We start from the raw sequence: 26113 nt of genomic DNA on the forward strand, positions 1-26113 counted from the left end.
CATTGGTCTTGGGGCAAGTTGGTCCAACCCAAGCATCATAAGCCTTTTGCTGCCAATTTACTGCATCACAATATGGAGCACAGATAGGAATTGCCTGCAGTTGAGGTCATAATGATGTCTTTACTAGACACTGTTCCTTTACCTTAAAGGAAGAACTCGCAAGCAAAGTAGCATTCAAACAATGCAAACATATACTCCGAGTCAGAGCAACGCTTCAACTTGCTGAAGCACCCGATCACTCCAAGAGTAGATCAAAGAGTCACTATACACCAGTCAACAAGTGACATAACCATACGCCTCTTAAAAAGCACTGAAGAGGAAAACCATGCAACTTGCATACTGAACAGCTTCAAAGAAGATGCAACAGACCCGCTTCCATCCAGGAAAACACCTCTCATAGTAATAGCCTCTTAAGCAGAAAGCTCTTCCTCAGAGGCCAGGAACAAAGGGAATCTTCATTAGTCATATAAATCAATACACACAAACAAAAATGGAACTGAGGATATAACCACTATTCCTCACCAGAGAACATGTGGTAGTACTGAAACGAACTGGACATATCCAACGTCTTAATAAGGCTACTCCTTGACCAACCGTCACAGAGTACAAATCATCTGACGGTGCCCCACTTACCACCTTGGCGCTCCAGAGGGGGATGGGGTTCCAAAGATAAGGTGTAAGGAATCATAATATTCCCTCATCTGACCCATCGATGCATCAGCGTCGGGAAACACGGGGAGACGCAGTGCGGAGTCACTTACAGCTTACTCAGCCGGCGAGCGGGAGGAGCGCAGGGAGACGGTGTCTCCACGCCGTGAAGTCCAAGAATGCTGCGACCTCAACCGCCCTTTACCTTTTGACTACCCTGGAGAATGATGTCTTTCAGACCGGCTTCGGCTCCTAGATCGACCTTGCAAATGTTCGATACATGCGCCGCCATCAATTTCAAGCGCTGCTCCTTCAACGACTTTGGTTTTAGCTTGTGGCAGGAACCGCAATCCTCAGCGCTGGTGCTCACCTAGACACCACATACAAATTGTATGCAGGTCCGTTACAGAGATATGTAGGCTACAAGAGCCACAATATTTGTAATCTGTCGACATCTGACAAAGGCACAGTGCTCCACTGACACCAAGTGTCGAAGTAGGTCGAGAAAAAAGGACCGGAGGAACCGCTTCTCCGGATCCTTGTTACAGAGAAAAAGAAGAAACCGATGTCCATATGCCGGAGGGGTCTTGTATGGCTCCACTGACGTCATGACAGGAGTCAACGTCATTGCAGAACAGTACAACGGTGTCCCCGGGGCACAGAGGCACTGCTGAAAAATGTCTGGATCCAGACTGGCAACTGGGGAAAATTCAAAAGTTGGGGAACCTGCGGCTAGATGTTTCTATTAGATAGATTTTGTTGGACATCTGGCTTAAAGCTCAATATGCAGAGCAACGGATGCAAGATACCAATATTGAACACCCCTAGCAGCGTTATCTACTGAATCTATAACAGATGTGTTGGAAAGAAGCTTGCCCTGTGGGAGAAGCTTCTGACCCTTTTCTTGTGCTCTTCTGAGAGATACTGGATGAGTTCCTCCATTTCATCCCAGTGGGCATTGTCATACCTTACACGTAAACCCATTGAGTTGGTAATATGTCAATGGCTGGCGGATTGAGCTGCCACCCTTTTACCAGAGGCGTCAATGAGTTTGCTTTCCTTGTCAGGAGGTGGTGCATCACAGGCAGCTTGGGTTAGCTTGCTTGCAAGCATTGATAGCAACAAGCAAGTCAGGAGGAAGCTGTCCCTTGATGTATATGGAGTCGGACGGAGAGGCTATATATTTTTTAGCCACTCTGTGAGTGATAATTATGGCTCTAACCGGATATTTAAAAAGGTCTTCTGTATGACGCCACACACCCTTAAACATAGGGCGGTATTGGGTGGCTCCATGTCTATAAGAGCGAGCTTTGAAAAGGAAGTCCTTTCCCCAGAGGAACCTTGTGTAGCTCGACATCATGAAAAGTAGTGGCTCTACTAATGAACTCCTGGTAAGATGTGGAATCATCAGGAGCAGTTGGACGAGCAAGATATGAGTCTAGATCTGTGTCCCCTGGAGGGTCTAAATCATAACACTTTCCAATATTTGTATAATTCATGACTTCCTCATCGCTGTAGATATATAGATCTTCATATACATGACATCGATGTGATCAACCAGGAGTCCGAATGTACTTGTAGTATTGTACAATTTCTCATGTCTTACTGTTTGTCTTTTCTAGTGCCAAATATGCGGGTCATAATTGAATGATATTTGTGTTTTTTATTGTTACTGCTTTTTTAATTACTTATTGGTGTTCAATGTAATACCTTAGTGTGTATTTTATTCATGTATGTATACATAATAAATTGAAATTTCCCCTCTTTTACAAAAGATTTTTTTTTGTTGATTTGTCTATGAATTTGTCATTTAGGCCTTGATTGTTTCTGGTCACATTCTATATAGTCCTGTTCAAGGGAATTCCCATTTCTCGGGTCTAAATCATATGCAGTCCAGGGGTCAGTTGAGGGGTGTGTACCAAAAGTTTCATCCCCTGCCCCACACCCACCCCTGTAAGAGTGTTGATACCCTTGAGGTGTTATGTCTAAGGTATCTTTATCTCAGTGTGTTGGAGAAGGTGGAGGAGGAGGGAGAGGTGGAGATGAAGGCAGTAAAGGTCTGGTGGACTTGTCCACCTTCTTTTTCTGCATGGCCAAGACGGGTATATCAATAGCCTCCTCGAAGGAAAATTGTCTCTTCAATGGCGATGGTGCCGGAACCAAAGGTTTGGAAAGAATGCACCCTGTGTGGGACTGGGTGTGCTCCTGCTTTTGGCGAGCATCCAGTTTTCTTGTAATTTGTTGAGAATAGGTTCCACAGTTTTGCCATGATCAGATTTCGAACCTGGGTTCTGAGTCGAGGTGTGTTTCAGTTTCAGCACCAAAGGTACGGTCAGAGTCAAAGATGGAGCTGGTCAGCTCAATATTGAAGGTAGACTCGGAACCGAGGTGAACGATGTTGAAAGCTTTGTATGGTGTTTCGGAGGTAGGAGTCCAAATCCAGTTTTTCAGTGCGGACCATAGCCTGAAAGCAGCAGGGGTGTGAGGGCATTTTGGTAGGTAGGCACTGAATATCTATTAGGTTTATCGAGATTGGACTGAGGGACAGGGATTACCATACTCACCGATTGTTGAGCCAGTGAAATGTCCTCAATCTCAATTTTGAGATCGGAGCCATACCTGCCCTCAACAGAGAATGCCTCTTCCTCTACCACAGCTAGACCGGGGAAGTTCTTTCTACTCGTCCTGGACATCTTGAGGTCCGAAGATGTTGGGAGTGTCTTCAATCTGTTTACACTGCAGATCGCGTCAACATGCCCAACAATCTCTAAGAGTCTTTTTGGAACGGAAAGCTGGACTTGTGTGGCAATTCAGGCATACACAGAAAGGTGGCCGTTTCATCCCCAGTGGGGCATCCTCTGGTGAACCTGGTGAAGAATAAACTGGAGACCTTGAAGGGGGAGGCCCTTGAAGACTGTAGTTGAAGCGCGTCAATTTGACGAGCGATGACGTTTTCTGTATTTCTATATGCAAGATTGCATATGCAAAAGAAAACAAAACCTACGGAGGTGAGCACAAACCGAACGGGGCACCATAGCGGTCTCGGCCTGGTACGTAGGCACACAAGTCCAAACCAGACAACGGAAAGAAAGCCATCTAAAAATAGAGTCAATGCTCATGCGCTTTATCACCAAGAGAAGGCGTCCCTCTACCTCGTGACTCAAAAGACGTTTTCGAAGAAAAACATCTTGCACACTTTCCAACCCAACACTAGAGGGCAGATGTATGCAAAGCTTGTGCATCTACAGCCACACATGACTCGAACACTTGGTTAGTATCAAAGGAGGTTTAGGAGTAGAAAATCCCAGAGGCAGGTTAATTTCCTGCACCACAGTGAAAGTCATTGTTGTATGCCTGAATATTTCATCATAGATCCCCAATTTTCAAGACCATTATTCCTCCTAACAATCCTGAAGAGGACGCATATGTAGTCCAGCATCAACTATGAACATGCAGTCTCAGAGAAAAAAGGATTTTTTTTTGTCATTTAGTCTTTTTTTTAGGACAGCTTTTGTCAGACTAGCATCCAATGTGGCTCAGAGACCTCACATACTTAAAATACAGTATTGCAATGGCATGACACGGAAGAGTTAATCTGTAGCCCAAGGTCCAGAAGACAACCTGGAATTGACTGAAGGTTGTGTCGAAGTTTTTGCACCAAACTGCTCAACAGAAATGTTCCCAGCTACAAATACACAAGGATGCCCTTTCGTCGAACAGCTACTGCTATGTGCTTAGAGAACTCCTGGTGGGCTTGGAGGGCGACTTGAGAGCAAACTCTAGAACCCATTGCTGATAGAGTTCATTAGCTGAAATCTGAGAAATTCCAGACACTGGTGAAAATCAAAAAGGAAAATAATTATCCTGCAAGACTATGAATGGCATCCAAACTCCGTGATGGATATGCAGAAAAATTTGATAAAAAAATCATCCAGAGTTTTATAACACTATTTGATGCTTCTACAGCTCTATTCAAACAAGAGTTTATGATACGAATATATGCAATAAAGGCATTTGATCGTGTCTCCAAGCATTTCTGTCTAAAAATAGGATTCAGTGAGAAGATCATCAGGCATATTCGGGTACTTTATGAAAGACCAAGCTCCCAGATCATGGTCTTGGGCCAAACCTCAGAAATTGTCTATATAAGTTGGGGACTGTCCAATTTCCCCATAATGATTTGCTTTGTACTTGAAACTATTTATATGAGCTTTGCTGCTCATAAATCATCCCAATATCCATTCATGATATAGATGTTAAGTTTTCTGCGTATGAAGATGACATTGCAGTTCATTCAACTGGTGCAATGACAGCAATAAGTCTAATAGAAACCGAAACTAAGTAGTTTGGGATCCTGACTGGGTTTAGACAATTAAATTCAAATGCAAATTCTTCTGAATCACAAACGTGACATATTATTGCCAGATAGTTAATCTTGCTACCTACTTAGGTGAAACCCTATATGTAGAACGGATCCAAATCACTGAATTATAAAGTTCTGCTCAAGCGAAAAAAAAGTATAAGACATTGGAACCGAGTGCCCATTAGTCTGGATGGATGGTGTAATTAGATTAAAACATTCTACCAAAATGTTTATATTTGCTTCAAATCAATCCCTCATAACCCCCCCCCGCCCATGCTATATTCTCTTATTGATTCTGCCATTAATAATTGTATTTTGTGCTACAGTAAACCGTGTTGTGCTATACAATTTATTAAACTTCCTTTCAGGAAAGGTGGTTAGGCTCTCCCAGATTTTAAGTATTACTATTTAGCAGTTATGTGCCAGCGCATTTGACAATAGCGATAAAGAGTCAATGATAATCTTAGTGGGTGATTTTAATTGTGCTCTATGCTCACATGAGGATAGTAGGATCTGTGGCAATATTGATGAAGAGGGTATGTGTAGCACCCATTTTTGTCATACAGTGATGGGGGAGATGCTTAATGAACTGATAGTGAGTACGGAGCTTGGTTTTGCGAATGACTTACGGGCTAGACCCTTTTCTATGACCTATACATTTAACAGAAGAGGTCTATCCACAACAATAGGCTATATACTGGTCTCACTTAATCACGCATCTAGGATGCTTTCTTTTATGGTGGGCGATAATCCCATGAGTGATCACTTCCCCTTATACCTAGAAGTCAACTTGCCTTCACATAGGAATGTTAGGCGCAATAATGCTACAGAGTTGATGGGCAAGGTAACACTCAAAAGAACCAATGGGTACACCCTGCGATGGTCCATGGTTGATCCAGATGCCTTCACAAAAGAGATAGTAATAAAATGCAAAACTGCCTTCGATAACGGCTTGAGTGAAAACTCCTAACGATTATATTTTATTGTACCTCCAGCAAATAACTGCTGGGGTCAGGGAGCTATTTATATAATCCCATAATAAGGTTAAAGAGCAGGGGTGGTTCACCACAAAATGTACACATGCATTTACCAATCAAAAACATGAGTTGGATAGACAGCCCAGAAACCTCATCAAGGTTAGACAGGCAAGATTAGATTATAGACTGGCTCTTAAGGAAAAGAGAAGTGCCCAGAGAAGGGAAGCATGGGAATCCCTTCATAGTGCGGCACAATTGAAAGATAGCGCTGCTTTTTGGAGAGCAGTGAAATCCCTGTTTCTACAATCCACGGGTGGCTCTAGAATAGAAATCGCTATACCTGAGGAATTCTGAACTAAACACTTTTCAAAAGTGTACAATGGGCTTGCAAATGTTTGCCCTTCAATTAGCGACATGTAAGCTGAGGCCACTAACTATGCAGCTTTACAGTTCACCCTGGATGAGGTCGAAAGAGCCCCGTCGGTGAGCCTGGGAGGTAAGGCACCTGGCCCTGATGGAGTTCCTGTGGGTTTGTTTAAGTCTAATATCGTCCTATGTGGGGGTCCATCATAACACAAGTAATTAACACCAGCTGCATGTCCCCTATGCCAAAGACCTGGGTGGAATCCACCATCGTCCCAATTTTAAAAAAAGGGGACAAGACGATCCCGGATGTTACAGGCCTATTTCTCGAATAGATTCTATGGTCAAAGTAGCGGGACGGGTTATCTTGGAACGCCTGCAAGCCTGGGCAGAAGAGAACTCGGTCCTATCCGATATACAATATGGTTTCAGAGAAGGTTTGGGTACGATTGAGCAGAGTTTAAATGTGGCCTTACTGGTGGGTAAATATACGAGAGCCAAGAAAGACCGTTTTTACCTGGCATTTGTTGCACTTACCGCGGCCTTCGATTCTGTAAAACACAATAAGCTGTGGGAAGTTCTTGGGGGCTCTTGGGGTTGATCCTCACATTATTCTCTTTTTAAGGCGCTTGTATGGTGCTGCAATGGCAAAAGTGTGCTATGGTTTGGGAGGCGAACTTACACCGGACTTTCCCGTCAAGAGGGGAGTTCAGCAAGGTTGCGTGCTAGCCCCCTTCCTTTTTAACTTGTATATTAATGGACTGTCCCAAGCAATCCTTAGGAACAATCAAGATTTTGCCTCTGTGAACGGTCGTTCTATACCTGCTCTCCTTTATGCGGATGACGCAGTTTTAATGTCAAGAACTCAACTAGGCCTCCAGAGGGTTTTAAATAGTTTTAATATTTTTATGGAGGATCTTGGTATTAAGATTAACATTTCTAAAACTTACACAATGTGCTGTGGTAGGGGGGCCCAGAGAATGAAAAGCATGTTTGGGGACAGGCAAAAATTAAAACAGACTAAGATTTTCTTACCTAGGCATTTTATTTAATCAAGGCAACTCGTGGGCTCAAGCCATCATAGCAAAAAAACTGCCACTTGTTAAGATAACAGCCACCCTTGCATCTTTCTCAAGAAAATTAGGTAGGAAGCCGCCAGGGGAACTCATTCAAATTTACAAGGCTAAATGCACCACTAACACAATGTGTGGGGCGGTGTATGGGATTTTGTGAATACTTACCCTATATAAACGGTGGAAAACTCGTTCCTTAGATATATTTTATCGGTGCCAGCCAGCTCACCGTTGAATGCCTGCCATGATGAACTGGGTCTTCCGTTCATCTCTGATCTTATTAAATTAGAACCAATTCTTCTGTGGCACAGGATTTGGACAAAGGATCAGACAAAGTTAAATAGGGAATCTTACAGGACTGCCTAAAACTGGAAGGGGCCTTGAAGATCCCATGGGTAATGTATGTGTGTGATTTTATTTACTACATTGGACACCCAGAACACTTTACAGACCCTGGATCAATACAGGCAATCTCTAGAAAGACCCTAAGAAAGGAGTGTCTTCAGCAACTGGTCACAATAAGAATGCCCAGAGTAAGGCAATACCAGCTAATTAGAACAACTTCTAACATGGAACCTTACTGTGCATTTGTACCTGGCAGCTGGGACAGGTGGTTACTAACTTGGTTCAGGCTGGATATTATTTATAGACTTGTGACCTTCCCAAAAATCAATGACTGGTCACAGGTTTTGTGACAATCATTCTACCCAGTCCACCATTCATTTGGTTTTATTTTGTAAATGTTATGTGGTTTTGAGGAAAGCATGAATTTTACCGATTTTAAAAAACAGGAACTGCGGCAATGCTGCCCAGCACTGCTTAGACTACAGTTTTTAGATGACGAACAAACTGCCTGGTCCTTAACTATATTCCTTAAGAAGGTACTCTTTCAAAGGAAAGCTATTATGATAAATGAACTTCATTAGAAAAAGGCACTTGAGATCCTTATTGGTTCTCAGTACTGTAGCTTTAATATTAACTAACTTTTATTATCATTTTAGGATTGCTGTTTTTATTATGTGTGTTTTTCCTGTGATAACATGTATTTTTGTTTTTTACGCGCTTTTATGACTGTCACAACAGTCGAATAAAGCTTTCCTTGACTTGACAATTATGATCAAATAACTGGGATGGTACCCTACTGTTGTATCTATTTGTGTTAGGTAGAAAAGCAACATGATATTGCTTAAGAGTAAAGATTCTAATTAATACAAGTGTGCACTTTAAGATTTCTAATTCTGTTCAAAAGGTTTGGTCACAGATTTTAACCCCTCATGCCATGACTAGCTCAGCTCGTCATGAGCCACGTTGCTCATGACGAGCTGAGCTCGTCATGGCCCGTGGAACACTCGCACGCTGGGCTAATTCCCCTGCTGTGCTGAGCGTTCCATTAAACGGGCGTGGTTGTGACCAGCTCAGCTCGCCATGAGCACCGTGGCTCATGACAAGCTGAGCTCGTCATGAGCATGGGGCGTTGTGCGTGCCCCCCCCCCAGCAGCCAAGGGGTTAATACAGACAGGAATCATGCAAATCAATAGGTACACTATACTACTGGGGCGACCATCATCTGAAATGTGTATGATGTAATGGGCAAAGTATGGAGTCAATGTTGTATTTATCACTTGGGACAACTATCTAAATTATATATTTCAGACATCTGCAATTTGCATAATAGGCATGAGCTTCCTCATAATAGCTTTTAAAATATCAGCAGTTTTTCAATTATTTAAAGAAAATTCCCCCACAAGATGGTTGCTGAACACAAACTGACTTGTTAGAAATATTTCCTGGTCATAGACTAGAAATGAGGCGGACTGCACAACAAAACTAAGGTGGATAAATAGGTAATCGCAACTTTGGAGTCAAATCACTCCAAATTAGAGATTGTTTGCATAATCACTCCCCCATGAGACCCTGAAGAATATCAGTTTAAAAATGCATAGGTTTAAGGTGGTTAACTGCTTATATTATACTCCATTGAAACTATTTAGGTGGGGGAAAAGGGTGAACTCAAATTGCCCACGTAGAATGTCAAATGCCGACAAAGCGCATATGTTGGCAAGCTGCAGTAAACTTTATGAATTTTGCTTTAACATAATGGAAAGATTAAACAATACTCTTAAACAGCATCAGATTTTGATGCTACAGGATCAGGCTTTGATGGTACGCAGTATCATGCTTGGGCCAAAGAACAGTACACCTAACTCACTGAAGTAGACACTTTATGTTCTAATTACTGTTGCCCGTTTATGTATAGTGGAAGAATGGATTAATAAGCAGCTGCTACATGCAGAGCAATGGTGGAACTATTATGCTCTCATTATGAATTTGAATTAGCTATAACATGGAACAAAGGGCGTGCTAAAATAAAGAAACTCAGTAGAGTATGAGCACCACTGTTGTAGATTGATATGTTGGAATTTAAAGATTGATTATTAAAATTAATTTATTGTACATTTTTAGTCTGCCTGGAGCCTTGTTAGTGTCATAAGATGAATTATTTTGTCATCTTTTTCCAAACTAAAAAAATTAAACTATCCTATAAAAAGCTTTCCATGGGGCCCTCATGCATTTGGAAATATTCTACTATTTATTGATAGCAGAGAGAATCCACGGAAAATAAATAAAAAGCCAACCTACCTGTAGGATTGGTTTTGTGGCTGGAAGATTGTTCCAGGTTAACATGCTGTGCAGGATTCTGCTATCTAGTGGTTGTGGCTAGAATTCTCGGTAGTCCCTTTGTTTTTATCTTTCCTTTCTTTTGTGGGAGTCACAGAGCACCATTTGGAGGTATATCCTTCCCCTTTTAGATGTCAGACTTACAAATAGGAAGCCTCTGTGCATGGGTACCATTTTCTGATTCTTTTTTCCCCTCTTGACAAATTACTTATTTTTATGACTTATTCTTGTTGCAGCCACGATTGCGTTACAATAGTCCATAGTATGTGCACACACCTACAGTTTTATTGATAAAACTATACAGAGTGCAACCGAAAATGTGTGGAAATCATCATTACCTAGTGTATTGATTTGTTTTGATCCTATTAAAAATTTGTTTTCGCCACACTTCAATACAGTTAATGTACACTTTGTGTGCTACTAAAAATGTGCATCCTACAGCCTTTTTACATTCCCATACGCAGCAAGATTGTTACACATCAATCCTCTTCTTGCAGTGGAGAAAGACAACTAAATGCCAAGCTCCCTGGGAGACCGAGCCTAACATTTGACGTCTGTCTTTGAATGCACAGCAAAAGTGACAAGATAAAAAAAATGTAAAGGCCCGTTTATTGCTCATTCACTTCTGAACTTCCGCATGGCTATTCTGTGGTGGTGTTTCAGCACCCCCATTCACCTACTTCCAGGGTCTATGGCATAGTCAGGAAACAGAGGAAGAGTATTTATGCAATCAGTAAACAGCAATGACCAAAATAAACAAGCCTGCAGACAGGCATTTGGTAGTGGCAGAGATAAGTACTATCAGACAAACAAAGATGAGACAAGAAACCTTTTCAAGGAAATACAGCAATCTATTGCTGTGAACTAAAATACAGGAGATAACTAAAAACACATGCACTTCCCTGGAGTTCCTCGCGCAAAAAAGAAAAAGAAAAGATCCCACAAAGAAAGCTCATGTGGAAGAATACAAGGAGCCAGTCAGACAGGAGGTAAACAGACTATGCTCCACAGTAAGGTCAAAGACATGCTGGACAGCCTTAAACAAATAAAGGCAACAAACAGAAAGCAAACAAATTTGAGCAAACCACAAAGCCAATGATGAGCGCGAGGAATGGATTCCCAGGCAATCTTTCAGAATGTCCTGAAGAAGTCTTCTGCAACCAGACAGTTGTGCTGTCTTGTAGGCTTTGCCCTAAAACAAAACACATAATCTGCTACCACTTGACCCAAAGGCTCAAGAATGGTGAAGATGACCTCGTTAGTGCTTTCCACAGATTCCGCAGACTCATAACTATGCACAGTATTGAATCCTAGCTGCAACAGCATCTTATCTGTGGCAAAGTTCAGTACAGGTCTCTTAAGTTGAATTCTCGTTCTTGGACATAGGTAGGAGACACTTCTTCCATGACCTCGTTTTAAACTGAGCACAGTGAACACAAAACATGACAGCCTTGCGAGGCTCTGCAGTAGAGAACTGCTTTCAATAAGGGATGCACTGAACCCCAATTTTAATAAACACATGGTAAGCCAACAAGGACACCAAATCGAAAATAAAAAGGCAAAGAAAAACATGCATCTTCTAGGTTAAAAACAGGAAAGAATTAGAGCAGCCAACCCCTCCATTATGCCTTATAAACGGAAGACAAACGGGAGCTGGATATTTTGATTGTGACGCACAAATGAGAAGCTGGAGTTAAAGTTATAACCATATAATTTTGGGGGGGAAATCTCGACAATCTGACTTTGGAAGGGGGTCCAGCTTTTAAACTGATGATGATGCGTTTAGTGGCAGCCATATTAGTCCCACTAAAAGGTTGTATCTTCTTCCCCCAAAAATCAAAACGCTCACAGGCTTGAAGCACAGCTCTGAAGGTGGATAGGTTTGTTATTCTAAAAAAGGGAAATTAAATCATTCATATACATAAATAGTTAAATATTTGTAAACTGACAAAATGTTGTTTCTGCTCTCAAAGGTAGTATTGTGGCAACAGCTTCCCTGCAACTGCTTTGATCATCTTCACTCATCATCTTTATGCATTTGGTCTACAACCACCTAGTATAAAGTTTAGGGTTAACAACTCCACAGATTGAATTGTAGACTACTGTACCTGGTTTGACTTTTCTATGTGAAGCCACATTATACAGAAAGCACATTACGTTAGAAGACATGGCTCCACTGATTTCCTCAATCCATAACACTGAATCCCTCCAGCTCCATAATAGGGATTGTGCGACAGAAGTGGTTGTTTCATTATTTTATTTTTACATTTCTGGAACATATGTAACACAGGTGGGTTGTGATTTGATTTTTGAGTGTCAGACAACTATTAAAAGATTGGATTATGATCTTACCACAAGACATGCATAATAACAATGTCTGTGATTGAACTACAGCCTTTCTGGCCCAATAATGTGAGTATGGGACTGTGATTGAGCATAGTTATGCATTTCTAGGCTAAGACTTAAAGCTTTTGTATTGTCAAGGACATCCTTTGTCATTTTATATTAAGGCACATGAATCCACCTACTGGTATTCTCGTGCAGGATACCCTTTAGTATCTATGCTTCTTGTGGATAGAAATCCAAAACACGATAGCTCTGAGCAAAAAAACATGCCTGAAGTACTTTAACATATCAATATTATCACAGCAGTTAGAAAAGTCTAGTTTTGTGGTCAGTTACTTGCCAGTTTTACTAAGCAGGTGGCCAGACTTCCACTGCTAATAGCGACAAGAGAATCAATGAGTGAACAACATCATATTTAGTTGCAATTTGAGCAAAACTGATTTCAACGTCACAACGCAACAGGACCCCGCACCAAACTGGTTAAAATAATGGGACATGGCTAGGGAAACATGCCCAAAAGAATGCATTTGTTGGAAGGATCCTCCTGATCAGTTCATTATTCTACTCAGCACCATAACATTAAGCTATCCATATTTCCAATTCAGAATATTTTTGGGCAGATGACAAGGTGTGAAAAACATTTATGCCCATCTATAGTCAACCTGTTTGCAAATGTCGCACGTGTGGCTGAACTAAACAAGACACCCAACGGGAGCGTTCTACAACACTTTTCAGACAGGGAGCAAGTTAGCCAAACAGTGACGGTGTAAAGCAGAATGAACCACTTACCTTCTGGAGGCAGCAGCGAGGCTGCTCCAAACGCAGATTCTTGCACCCGTCTCGTTCAAGAGCACGGAGATCTGGAGAAGGGAACAATTAAAAACAGAATTTGTACTGAAAGGAACTGAAAAGGAAGATGAAAACTGCCAGTCTCAAAATTATTGATTTGACATTCAAAACAGAAACGTCCTGGATTTGGTGAATGATTAGGAGATACAAAGTAACTACATTACAGAGGACAAAATAGTTTACAAGATATCACTGATTGGCACTAGTGCCCGATGATGTATTCAAGACTCGTTTAAGCTTTTTGCTCACACTCTGATGACATCATTAGGGATAAGCATCCACTATTTCGAGTACAAGACTTTACTTCGATGAGATTACGGGTTTGTGAGTTTTGTAAAATCCCAGCTTGAACCAATTCTGAGAGCTTCGAAATATTAACGGCATATAGAAATATCATCATAGAATTCTGAAAATGCATGGAATCGCAGCAGAGTATCCCATTGTCCCCATTTTATAAAGATTTTACGTAGATACATAGGTAAGCTTCGAAACAAGCGCTCTTTGATGCTTCAGAAAAAGGAGCTGAAACCTACAACAGACTCCTAAAGAACGTGTGGTTGTATTTGAAGCCAAGGGCTCAGTATTGGGAGGTCACAGAATGGCGACTCTGAAGGGATGCAGCATGCGCTCTGCATTGACCGGAATCTCTCTACTTCTCTACATCACTATCAACGGAACCCATCACCTCAACTAACTAGAGCAGATAATCCCCCATCGCTCGCACTGGCAATAAAGCAAGGAAAAAAATGGCACTGGCCTATCCAATCTCGGCAAATCTTTGAAATAGCGGATTCATGAGGCAACACTGAAGACCATGCTGCTCGTCTTAGATCCGTGCATCTCCAGCAGGGCTACAAGGGAGAGCGGCCACCACTAGGGATTGTATCCAGGCAGTCTCCTGTCCCAGATTTTAAGTTCAGCAAGAACGATAACTCTGCGTGCGGACCATAAATCAGAGAAGCCCTGCAAGGCATGGCCCGCTTACTTCTTCGGATAACAGTAATTAATCCGCTGTAATAATCGCAGGGCTCGCACTGCTGAATTTAAGTTCAGTGTTTAACTCGCTGTTGGAACTCAAGGATGCAGTCACATAGTTTGCAGCACGCCCAACTGGCCATTTGCACTGGAGCCATAATTTGCAACTCACACCCTGGAGAGTACGAGTAAACAGCAAAGGCGCCCAAGGAAAACCTGGATATGGGTTTCATCTTAATACAATAAACAAGCATGTTCAAAGGAGATCAAGATACATCTAACTGGATGGATTGGGCTGTTTACAGTACCAGCATGGCACTGAAACAGACAATTCGAAGTGAGGTAGAACACTACAAAACAGCCCATGTAAACCACTCCATTAAACATCGATTCGAACCACAGTGCACTGGGGCGGAGAAGTATCCCAGATTTACTGTTCAATCTTTCGGTTTCTGCCCTACAGGCAGTGTTCATAAAAAAACGCAGCAAAGTTGATTGAAGGAATGCTTGCAATGTGTCTAACCACTGGCAATCACGGGTGTCCCACTTCAACTAAGCATTATTTAGCTCACCAAACCACCTCAGTCTGGAACCAGCCATATGCAAAAAGGCCTTGACCCTGTTCCTCATGGAAACGGTCCAGCCCAAACTGCCAATCAGGTCCTCCCTGAAATGAAACCCAAGCAACCAAAGAACGACACTCAGGTACAGCTTAGTTCTTAATGCATAGGGAGCATGGGACCCATGTCTAGGCATACCCTTGCCACTTAGGGCACCACATCCAACACAAAAGGTCTTGAGAGGAATGCTGGCAATTTGCTAACCACAGTCAATTGCTCGAGTAACATTCCAACCCATTGTTTTGGCTCACCATGCCACCTGAGTTTGGACCCAGCTGTATGCAAGTAAGTCTTGACACTGCTCCAATGTGTGAACAGCCCAGTTCATACTGCCAGGCCGGGTCCTCAATGAACAGGAACACAGAAGCATATCTTTAAAAAATGGCTGCTTTTCAGTGGTTTCTTAACAAGGTGCTGGTTTGTCAGAAAACATGGATGTTCTATAGTTGTCAGGGGACTGAAGAGATCTAAAACTGCATGCTATCTTACAGATCGCCCGATCACGTGTGGGCAATGGATGTGGAATGAGGCTAGTCTTTATAGATGGACTGGGCTCCTGTATCAGTCTAGCGAACTGCTCAAAAAGGGCTTGGTCTCGGATTTCTAGGGGAGGAGACCATGGCACAGGTCTTTGAAATACATTGTTTGCAAACAGCCAGGACATGGACTATAGTTTGACTTACATAGACATGGTCAAGGCTCAATCGCATAGAGTGTTTTGGGTGGCCTACAAAGAACGCAACAATAATGAAGCTTAACCATAATCAGGCGCTAATGGAATTATGAGAGTCTGCGGTTGCTGATTTTCCACATGATTATAGATTTACAGCACTAACACCATCTGCTGCATATTTTACAGATTTTAATTTTTAAAAGCATTCTCTTGCTCAGATGATGTCACACGTGAGGCTGCAGTGACAGACAATTGCAAAGGTTAATTGGTCTTCTTTTGGTTACTGATTGCTATATTCGGGTGTTAAACTGGTACAAACAATAAATGAGTTGTAGATGTATTTTAATCATATTAATGCTGCCAAAGAAGGCCTCCCCCAATATCTTCCCTGTATTGCACTTGAGTCAGTGAGTCGTGTTAATTCCATCAGTGCTTGATGTATGTCAGAATGTCGATTACAGTATTGTGTTGCAAAAGTATCAGTCAAAATATCAATGGTCAAGATAATATGAACTTATGTATGTACAGGGAAGTCCAGTTTTGTTTTCCTGAACTCCACGTCCACGTACTTTTAATACATCTATACCTCATTGAAGCACATATATGTGGAATTAAGTAGAGTAAACTTGTACTTTACCATACACTTATTATGTCAATATTTTGGTTGACAATTCTTTTGTAGCAAAATATTAGGTACTCCATACTCTGGGACTATATCCCATCAATATATCCATCTGACAATAAGCAGAAGTGAAACCGGATGTGACCTAGAGACTTGAAGCAAACCTGAAACACGTATAACTTGAAAGGTGAAACTTCAGAGGCACAGAGATCTAAATAATCTTAGTAGAGGCCTGCACAGGTATACAAATAGACAAATATAGAAGTTAAGAAACCAACTTGTCAAAGCACCCACATTCTAGGTAAGGTGAAGTCTCCAAACGAACGCAAGAGGGATACAAGCACAGGCTTTAACAATGTGGCCCAAACATTTTATGATAAGCTGTGATCAATACTAATTGGGCAAGTCAGAAAGCACATGCAGGTAAAAGAACAATCCACTGACTGCGACTCGTGCCAGACCATTTTTCTAAACTTATGACCATATGTACAGTACACTGCAGATCACAACCAATCTTTCTGCGTGAAAATGGATGGCATTACCAAGAAGTCAAAATATGGCAAAATAGAAGCAAGCAATGCCACAGAGGTTTCTTGAAGGGACGGCAGGATAACTGAGCCTTCATTGCGTGTGATTACACTTGCCGTCACATATGCCACTTCCTCCTGGTGTGTACTACTACTCTTTCAACCAATAAACAGAGGTGTGTCCACACAGGAGCCAAAGTAAAGGAAGGGTGGTGCAAATTTTTACTTCACCTAGCCCGCTAAAATATCTTGAGATTGCTCTGCTAAAGGTGCAGCATTCATCTAGGTTTGATCAGATCCTATTAGCTTCTACCGTATGTACGACAGAGCTAGCGCTGCAGCCTCCAGGCTGAGACCGTAGTGGCTTGTTGAGAACTGATTTATTTGCTCATAACCATGAGCTACTTATTCAGTGCTGACCACCAGTAAAGGGAAAAACTCCAACCACAAGGAAGCAGTATCTTTGCTCAACCAGACTCCTCTTTTCTTGGCTATTATAAGAAGCACCTGGAAAGCTTGGGGTGCAACATTTTAGTGCAACCTCCTAACAGCAAGCTGCGACGGACAACCTGTAGCCAAGACACCACCTAATAAGAACAATGAAGGGGAACAAGAAACAATAATATCTTTTGAGGATCTAAACGTTTCCGAACACTGCATGCACATTTTAATTTTCTTATAAAAACAAGTCCTTTTACTTCTAACCCTAGTGTCAATTAGTTTGCAAACTCTTTGTAGGTGTCTGTGTTCTCTTTATTTGCCATTGTCGCACTAGTTTGTCTCGTCAGGACTCGAGGGCATCTTTCTTGTTGCAAAGTGCACCATCAATATCCCATATTATTCGATTAACAAAATCGTTCATTGCTTGAATCTGCTTCGGCCCTAAAGCCTGATTTGACTTGTGGAGCTACCCCTGAAACCATTTATTCCCCAATGGCCACATATCCAGAAGACTAGAGACCCCCAGCAGAAGTTCTGCATCAGGAAATCTCCACCACAGAAATGCAAATAACTAGCTCCGAAAACATAAGATTTTTGGATTACCCATCCTTGTGTAAAGGGAGAGCTTATTCTGCACAAGATCAAATCCTGAATGAGTGCGAACATATCGCAACTGGAGGATTCTAAAACAAAGGTCTTCAGTCGAGATGCAAAAAGGTAGGTCTACAAGTACTGGTCTTAACCTTCTGGTGCCTTTTGGTGTGCAATATACAAAGGCTTATAAAGTGAAGAAAAGGCAGGTTGTCTTCGGATTTCGGGGCAAAACTGCTCTTTTACACAGGGGCAGTTGTCAGTTACTGCTTTTTTTCCAGCCAGGTACTCCTAGATCCACCTTCTACCAAGACCCTATCAGACTTTGGTGATCAGTACAACTAAAACTTAAGTTTAGACTACTGAAGTGCCTTATATAACATCCTATTAAAAATACATCTTAAGACTCCTGCGAGTTCAAAATTTGGCAGTTCGAGCAATCATTGGTCTAAGGAGACAAGATAATGTCTCTACCACAAAGATGTTCCACTGGATTAAAGTGCATTTACTCAATGTACGGTAGTGTGCCTCAGTTATAAACGCATGTTTCAACAGGTCTGTTCCTGAATACCATATCTACCAGATTTCAAATCTACAATCCTTCTCTGAAACTCCCTCCTAAACAGGCTCATGAATCTCTCACACCACCAAGCACTACCACAATCTGGAAACATGTAGACGCTTATCTGACAGGCCTGCAATAGTTCATCCTCCCATCTCGCCAACCACAACCTCCTAGAAATAGAAACCACACAATCCCACAAACTTTGAGTCTCTTGCAGACTATATCAAGGTTCAGTTCCCACCTTACTCGCCATCATCTTCAGCATTCAGCCTCGACATGGAACCCCCTGGCTTCATATAACCTTCAAGATCAAGAATAGACTTTCCCTCAAAATCTCATCAATGACGTTCAGCAACTCTAAACCTGCCTCATCCTGATCCAGAATTAGATGCCAAGTACAAATCTAAATTACAAAAATTCAAAAATCTAATTCCTCTTGTTCACCAACAACTCCAAACATCACAGCTTAAGGCCCACTTCTCATGTGTATCAGGTTTCAACCCAGACTGACATACTAAGAAAAATCACCTAGATCCAAACTCGACAGATTTCACAATCAAAGACCAAGTCAGTATGAAAATAAAAAATAGCATGGTAGTAACTCAGCCGCCACAGGAAACTGAAACCATTTCTTCTCTAAGCCGATTTCCGGACCAACAGTGGAAGCCCTGGGCCATTCCCATTAATACAGTGGGTATTAATGGGAAAGCATAACAAAGCAATATAAATACAAGGCTTTGTCCACCACCAAATCTTGCTCAAAAGACTGGCCGATGTAGGATTTCAGGGGAGTGCCATTAAGTCATGACTTCATTCCTGGAAAATATGACGTTTAAGGTGGAGATGGACGGGTATACCTCCAAAGCCTTCAATCTGCCATGTGGAGTTCCCCAGGGCTCATCTATGAGCCCTACTCTTTTTAACATTTATGTAGCCCCGCTGGCAGAAATTATTAGAGAATGTGGATTCTCCGTCATATCCTACGCGGACGACACACAAGTGGTGATCTCTGTGTCGGACAATGTCGAGGAGACGGCAGAACGCTTTAATAATTGCATGTTACAGATGAACAGCTGGATGCAGAACAACTGCCTTAAATTGAACAGTGAAAAGACTGAAGCCTTGTTACGTTACTGGGTAAACACACCCTTCTGGTCCCCAAGTTGGTGGCCGGATGAATTGGGTGACTGCCCACTACCAGAATCAGAGGTAAGAAATTTAGGAGTCATTCGATCAGAGCCTGACCTTTGAATGTCAAATTAATAAACTCACAGCCACATTTTGGGGGAATTCTTAAAGTCATAAGAAAGATCCGCCCATTTTTACCCATCGACTCGCTAAAAACTGTGATAACAGCGTTAGCCATGTCCAGGCTGGACTATGGAAACGCGCTATACATGGGTCTGCAGAAGCAACTTTTACTGAGACTCCAGCGAATGCAGAATGCAGCAGCTAGGCTGATCCTGGACATCCCAAAGTTTGAACCAATAAAGGATTGTCTAAAGGAGCTCCATTGGCTGCCGGTGAACAAGAGAATTATTTTTAAATCACAGTGTCTGGCCTTTAAGGCATTGCAGGGGAAAGGACCCCTCTTTCTTAGAACTCACCTTAAGAAATACGTACCAGCTAGAAATTTAAGATCAGGACAATCCCACCTATTGATAGTACCAAGGTACAAGCAGTTGCGTTGGGGGGGGGGGGGGGGCGGGGGAGGAGATTCGGAGTTGGGACAGCTAAGATATGGAACTCCCTACCGTTACAGATGTCAAGTCAAGTCACAAAACTTATATAGCGCACTACATACCCAGAGGGTTTCAAGGCGCTTAGGAAGGGGAGGAGGATTACTTTTCAAATATCCACGTTTTAAGTTGCTTTCTGAATGCTAGGTGGTTCTGGGTGAGGCGAAGGTAAGCGGGGAGAGAGTTCCATGTTTTAGCAGCCAGGTAAGAAAAGGATCTGCCTCCCATGGTGGTCTTGTTGATGCGAGGTACAGTGGCGAGGGCTTGGCTGGAAGAGCGTAGTCGGCGGGAGGGGGTGTAAAAGGACAGACGTGAGTTGAGGCATTCTGGACCGATGTCGTAGAGTGATTTGTGTGCGTGGGTAAGCAGTCGGAAAGTGATCCTCTTGTTGACGGGTAGCCAGTGGAGGTCTTTAAGGTGACCAGAGATGTGTTCGTTGCGTGGGATGTCTAATATGAGTCTGGCTGAGGCGTTTTGGATTCGTTGGAGTTTCTTCTGGAGTTTTGCGGTAGTACCTGCGTAGAGGGTGTTTCCGTAGTCCAGTCGGCTCGTGACCAGAGCGTGGGTGACTGTTTTCCTTGTTTCGGAGGGGATCCAGCGAAATGTTTTTCTGAGCATGCGAAGAATGTTGAAGCAGGAAGAGGATACGGCGCTGACTTGTCTGTTCATTGAGAGTGAAGAATCCAGGATGACGCCTAGGTTCCGTGCGTGGTCTGTCGGGATGGGTGCTTTTCCGAGGGCTTCCGGCCACCAGGAGTCGTCCCATGCAGAGGGGGACGTACCTAAGATGAGGACTTCAGTTTTGTCTGAGTTCAGTTTCAGACGGCTGTGTTTCATCCATTCGGCAACTTCTTTCATTCCTTCGTGTAGGTTAGTTTTGGCGGTGCTGGGGTCATTGGTGAGAGAAAGGATTAGTTGAGTGTCATCCGCGTAAGAGATGATGTTGAGGTTGTGATGGCGTGCGATGGCCGCGAGGGGGCTCATGTATACGTTGAAGAGGGTGGGACTGAGTGAGGATCCTTGTGGTACGCCGCACATGACTTCAGAGGCCTCGGACTTGAATGGTGGAAGGCGGACTCTCTGGGTTCTTCCGGTGAGGAACGAGGTGATCCAATCAAGTGCTTTTCCTTGGATTCCGATGTTTCTGAGGCGCTGTAAAAGGGTGCTGTGGCAGACTGTGTCGAATGCTGCAGAGAGGTCAAGGAGGATGAGGGCGACTGTGTCTCCATTGTCCAGTAGAGTTCGAATGTCGTCTGTTGCGACTCATTGATGAAATTTCGGGGCCAACTCAAGACCTGGCTTTTTATTAACTAACCACTCATTCGATAGGGCATCAGTTGGCACGTTAGCCTTCCCAGACTAGGTTTAGCGCTAAGACGCCTTAGGGCATACGCCGCGCTCTATAAAACGCAAAATCAAATCAAATCTCCATCTTTACACCAAGTATATAGAATAACATCTCCACCAAAATCATAATTGCTTTGCACCTGCAAATCTCATAGAAATCAAAGGAATTCAAGAATTTTCAGATAACATTAACAACTCCGACTCACCCGGACCACTACAACCGCCCCCGCAACAAACATACTGAGCTACTGGTTACTTACTAGTTGTTACCTCATTGTAAATATGAATCACACATTGCGGTCTCCTGCCGATGGTGGGCATTTCATTGCTTCAAAGCTAGGTAGATGCTAGGTAAAGCGCACTACATACTTATGGGTAGCTAATCCTTTCCTGCCCGGGGCCATAATATGCACTGTACTACAGGACCGCTATGGGCTTTTGCACCACATCTTGAACCCCAGGGGTTCTTTGGGAGGAGGGCACAGGGTATCACAAATCCACAGAAGCATCAGCCTATAAGTAGGTGAGCCAAACAATGCACCTGCTTGAATGGTCCATGCCTACTCTTAAAAATAAAAGACTGGATTGACTTTCAGTGAAAAGGAGGTGATGCAATTTCAAACAATGACTCCATGTTTCACTGATGCACTCAGCACACTGTGGCGCAATCTAGAATTTGAGTACTGTCCCGGTCTGTGAGGGACGCACACAGTCAAGGATTCATTGCAGTTGAAACCGGTACTGTGCACCTGATTTTATCATTCGGTGCCAGTCTCCTCCATTTGGAACACCCTTCCTATGAAATGTTAAATGCTCTGCCTCTATGCTGGAATTTATAAAGGTCAAGACAGTCCCATTTGGCTAAGATGCTTTTAGACCAGCGCCAAGAGACCCTTCAGAACCTAGCGGCTCTTTAGCAATACAGAGAGTCATTCATTCACTCATTTCATAAGGCTTTATTCGGAGCATAAAAACACGTCCATAAAAGCACACATATATTAAGTACAACCTAACATTTACATATAATTACATTTTACATTTGGACAATCATGTATACAAGAAAACAATGTACAGGTGGGGACAGAATAAATATTTAAAAACACATACTTTTCCTGACACTGATTGCTTTAAGCAGGAAAGTAGCAGTAAAAAAACAAACATCAGGATGGTGCAGATTAAAAAGCAATTTCATTGAATCATGAACTGTTCTAACACCAAACTTAACAAAAATAGGTTTTAAAAAAGTTTTACGGAAGTTCCCATACAATTGACATAGTAGAAGAAAGTGCGTAGTGCTTTGCGCAGAAATGTTATCACACGGGCAAGGACCAGCAGGATGCATATTCAAAGTTGGAAAAGCAACCAGATTACGTACAATCCCCATCCTTAGCCTTGTTAGGATGAACTGATGGGAGACTCTAGTCACTTGAGTCAAATATGGCTGATAACCCACTGTATCAATCAAGCTGCTATAGAACACACAGGTAGATAGCTTGCATTCTTCACTAGCCCGCCTCTCTGATTTATGGTTCAAAAAGATGTTCTTCATTTCAGACTTTGAAAAGTCTGAAGCCACATATCGATCAGTAATTATGTTAAGGCCATAGAGCTCCTGAAAGCTGTTGGTGATATATTTAATCCATGGGATCTTTAAATGGAAATCAACAGTGAGACAATCATCAATAATGGCTCTAGTTAGATGTCTCTTCTTTCAGCCAGATGGAGCGCCACAACAGTAGAGGTCTCAGAAGAATCAAATCATTTAAATATTGGATTCAGAGTTCTCTATGGGCCAAGTCGTTAGAGGTAGATTTTGGCAGGCACAGAAGTCTTTTTAAAAAGACATTCTCGGGGGGAGGAGCCAAGATGGCCGCCGAGACGGACGTTTAGTCTCCCGGCTCCCGGAGCCCGTATCTCCCGCACAGCCATCCTGTATGCTATCCTGCTATTTGGTGCCAGCGGGATGTTTGGAAAAGCTTCCTGACTCTTCGGGGGTTCCTCCGATGTCCCTGCCTGCTCGCTAACCTGGGGAATCGTCGAGATACACGCCGACCCCTCTCCTGGTCCTGTACCCGAGACCTACGATATAGCGCACCGCCTTTGTCTGTTGCAGCTGCGGGGGCCGGTCGCTCTGGAACGGTGCTGTAATCCTCGGTGGTTGTTTACACCGGACGCTGGTGTGGAAGGCACTGTTGGCCAGCTGGGAGCTTCTCTCATCTCCTTCTCTTTGGGACTCTGAAGGTGAGCCGCGCTCCGCTCTCTCCAGTGTTGGGATTGCCCCGGACTTCCGGGGCTCCTTTCTCGCCTTGTCTCTGCCTGTCCCGAGCGGAAAGGGACGCCTCGCTGTGAGCCGTTCACGATTACGGAATTATCTGGCTCCGGAGGGATTGATTATTCTGCCACGGTGCCGACCTCGCCGGTGATCCTTTGTCGTCTCTGGAGGCAGGATCACTACGGCTGGCTCCCCAACAACTATGGCGGACGGCGCTTCGACTCCTGCCCGGTGTGCCCGGCTCATACCCGACTGGGAAGCAGACCTGCCTATTGCGCCTCGCACCGAGGGGGTAATGGAGGATAAACAGACGTTTACTCGTGCTTCGGTGCTTTGTGCCCTTACTCGACTGCGGAATGAGTGGCGAGAAAACTCGAGACTGTTAATGGAGAAACTGGATGGGTTTGTGACTGGATCATGCTCTACTTCGTCTGGACTCTCTTTTTGCAAAGTCTACCAGCCTTCGCCGATCCCTGTCAATGATACACTGTTGCCGCGGGAGTGTGTTCCTAAACTACAACGTTGCGTGGATACAAATTGTGTGCTGCGACTTAACCGCCCTGGCGCTGATACAATGTCGCTTTCTTCAGTGCAACACTCAACCTTGCCTGCTGAGTTCATGGGGCTGCTGCTACAATATCCGACTATTTCCGAGGACAGTGCCTATTCATTGGAGACATTTACACCTTCTGCAACGCAAAGAGTCAGTATATTGATAATGCTGTTTCTTCTATGTGTCGGCTCTGGCTGGGACTGGCGGCGTCCATTTTATCCTTGGACATTACTCCATCATCGAGCGCGGCCATTTTGTCTCTTTGTTCTCACTGGGGCGGGCTTTCTCCTTTCCTCCCACGGTCGTGGCCTCTTACCGGGGGTGGGTACGTGGGGTCACCCGAGATCGGGCCAGGGCTAGGCGATTTCTCTAATATTATGCACGCATTGTTGGGCGGGGACTAGGATGGAACTGGGGTTTTTTTAATTTTTGTCTGACTTACTTGCACATATGGAAAGGATTCTCTCCACCCATAATTCTGCTTGCTACTTTTGTCATGCTGATAGTACTTGGGGTGGGGGATGCTTACGGGGCCGAGGGAGACCGGGAGTATGTTTACTTTCCTCCTCCCGCCTTCTCTGAGGGTTGGAGATTGGGATCGTTTTTTCTCACTCTCTCTACTCTCTTTCCCACTTGGGGTCTCTTGGGGCGACAGGCATGCCTATTGGGGGGGGGTGGGCCGTGGCCTTCCGCTGGTATGCAGGGTGGGGGGGATGGGATGTGTTTTGTGTTTCTCTTTGTTTCTATGGCCCTCTTTCTTTTTCCTCTCTTCTTCTGTTCCTTTCTCTTCTGAAACTTTTCGCTTCTTTGGGGTTGGGGTTCCATGTCATTAGGGAGTTTCTGGTATTCTTTCATTATGTGACATAGCGGTTGGTCCTGATCTTAATAGTGGTCAATTACTTTCTGATGCCTGCCTTCCTCTATTGTGCTTCCTTACGGGTGCTCCTCGAATCATTATAAGCTATCCTGGTCAATAATTAGCCTCTACTCTGTTCGTAGTTTTATAAATTGTACTCAACAAAATTATAAAATTAAACCTTTTCTATCCTCATGCAATGTTTTGTGCTCCGCACGCCACTTGTCGCTCAGAGACTGCTTCAACAGCGTTCTGTCCCTATGGATCCTTTTTTTTTTTTTCATATCCTTTCTCGTATGTCATAGCGGCCGGCCCCGTGGGGTTGTAGGCAGACGCTGTGTATTGTGCTCTCTACAAATAAAGGTTTAAAAAAAAAAAAAAAAAAGACATTCTCCTCCACCTGGAGGCTCCCAACTGGGGCCAGACCCCATTTTAACATTCGGTGCCAGTCTCCTCCATTTGGAACACCCTTCCTATGAAATGTTAAATGCTCTGCCTCTATGCTGGAATTCATAAAGAAGGTCAAGTCAGTCCCATTTGGCTAAGATGCTTTTAGACCAGCGCCAAGAGACTCTTCAGAACCTAGCGGCTCTTTAGCAATACAGAGAGTCATTCAAAACGCAGCACCATCTACCTTATAGTGTGTAGGTGGGAGTACACATTTGAGAGTCCCACCGACTAGCAGACTACTGCTCATCGCTTGAGGAACGTCAAAACATAGGCCTTGAGGAACGTCAAAACATAGGCCTTGAGAAACGTCAAAACATAGGCCGCCGTCATGAACCCGAAGAGCAGCGAGTACACAGTCTCAAGCAGTCCTGGGCATGCGAGAATGCTCCTTCCCGTGGTGCATTTATTGTCCTTAATGGGCGCACAAAAATAAGTGGGGCCTGAGGCATTCCGGGCATGCAATTATGTGAAGAGCTGGAAAAATGGCATTCATCCACCACAGGAGGATGGCTGCTTTCAGTACTTTGAATAATGAATTCAAGTAAAAACGAGGTATCGAACTCTCTCGCGCTCCACTTGTCCTA

At 43.4% G+C, this 26113-nt stretch overlaps 1 protein-coding gene across 3 annotated transcripts in view; it reads right to left on the reverse strand.

Moving 5' to 3' along the window:
- Positions 1-26113, reverse strand: part of R3HDM2 (R3H domain containing 2) — a 921072-nt gene that overhangs the window by 727463 nt on the left and 167496 nt on the right. For all 3 annotated transcript variants that reach the window (XM_086966594.1, XM_086966584.1, XM_086966589.1), the window contains exon 2: positions 13239-13309. The gene's annotated coding sequence lies outside the window, so the exon portion shown is untranslated. The remainder of the gene's footprint in view (positions 1-13238; positions 13310-26113) is intronic.

Source organism: Lissotriton vulgaris, chromosome 1_1 (assembly GCF_964263255.1).
Source record: "Lissotriton vulgaris chromosome 1_1, aLisVul1.2, whole genome shotgun sequence".
NCBI lineage: Eukaryota > Metazoa > Chordata > Amphibia > Caudata > Salamandridae > Lissotriton > Lissotriton vulgaris.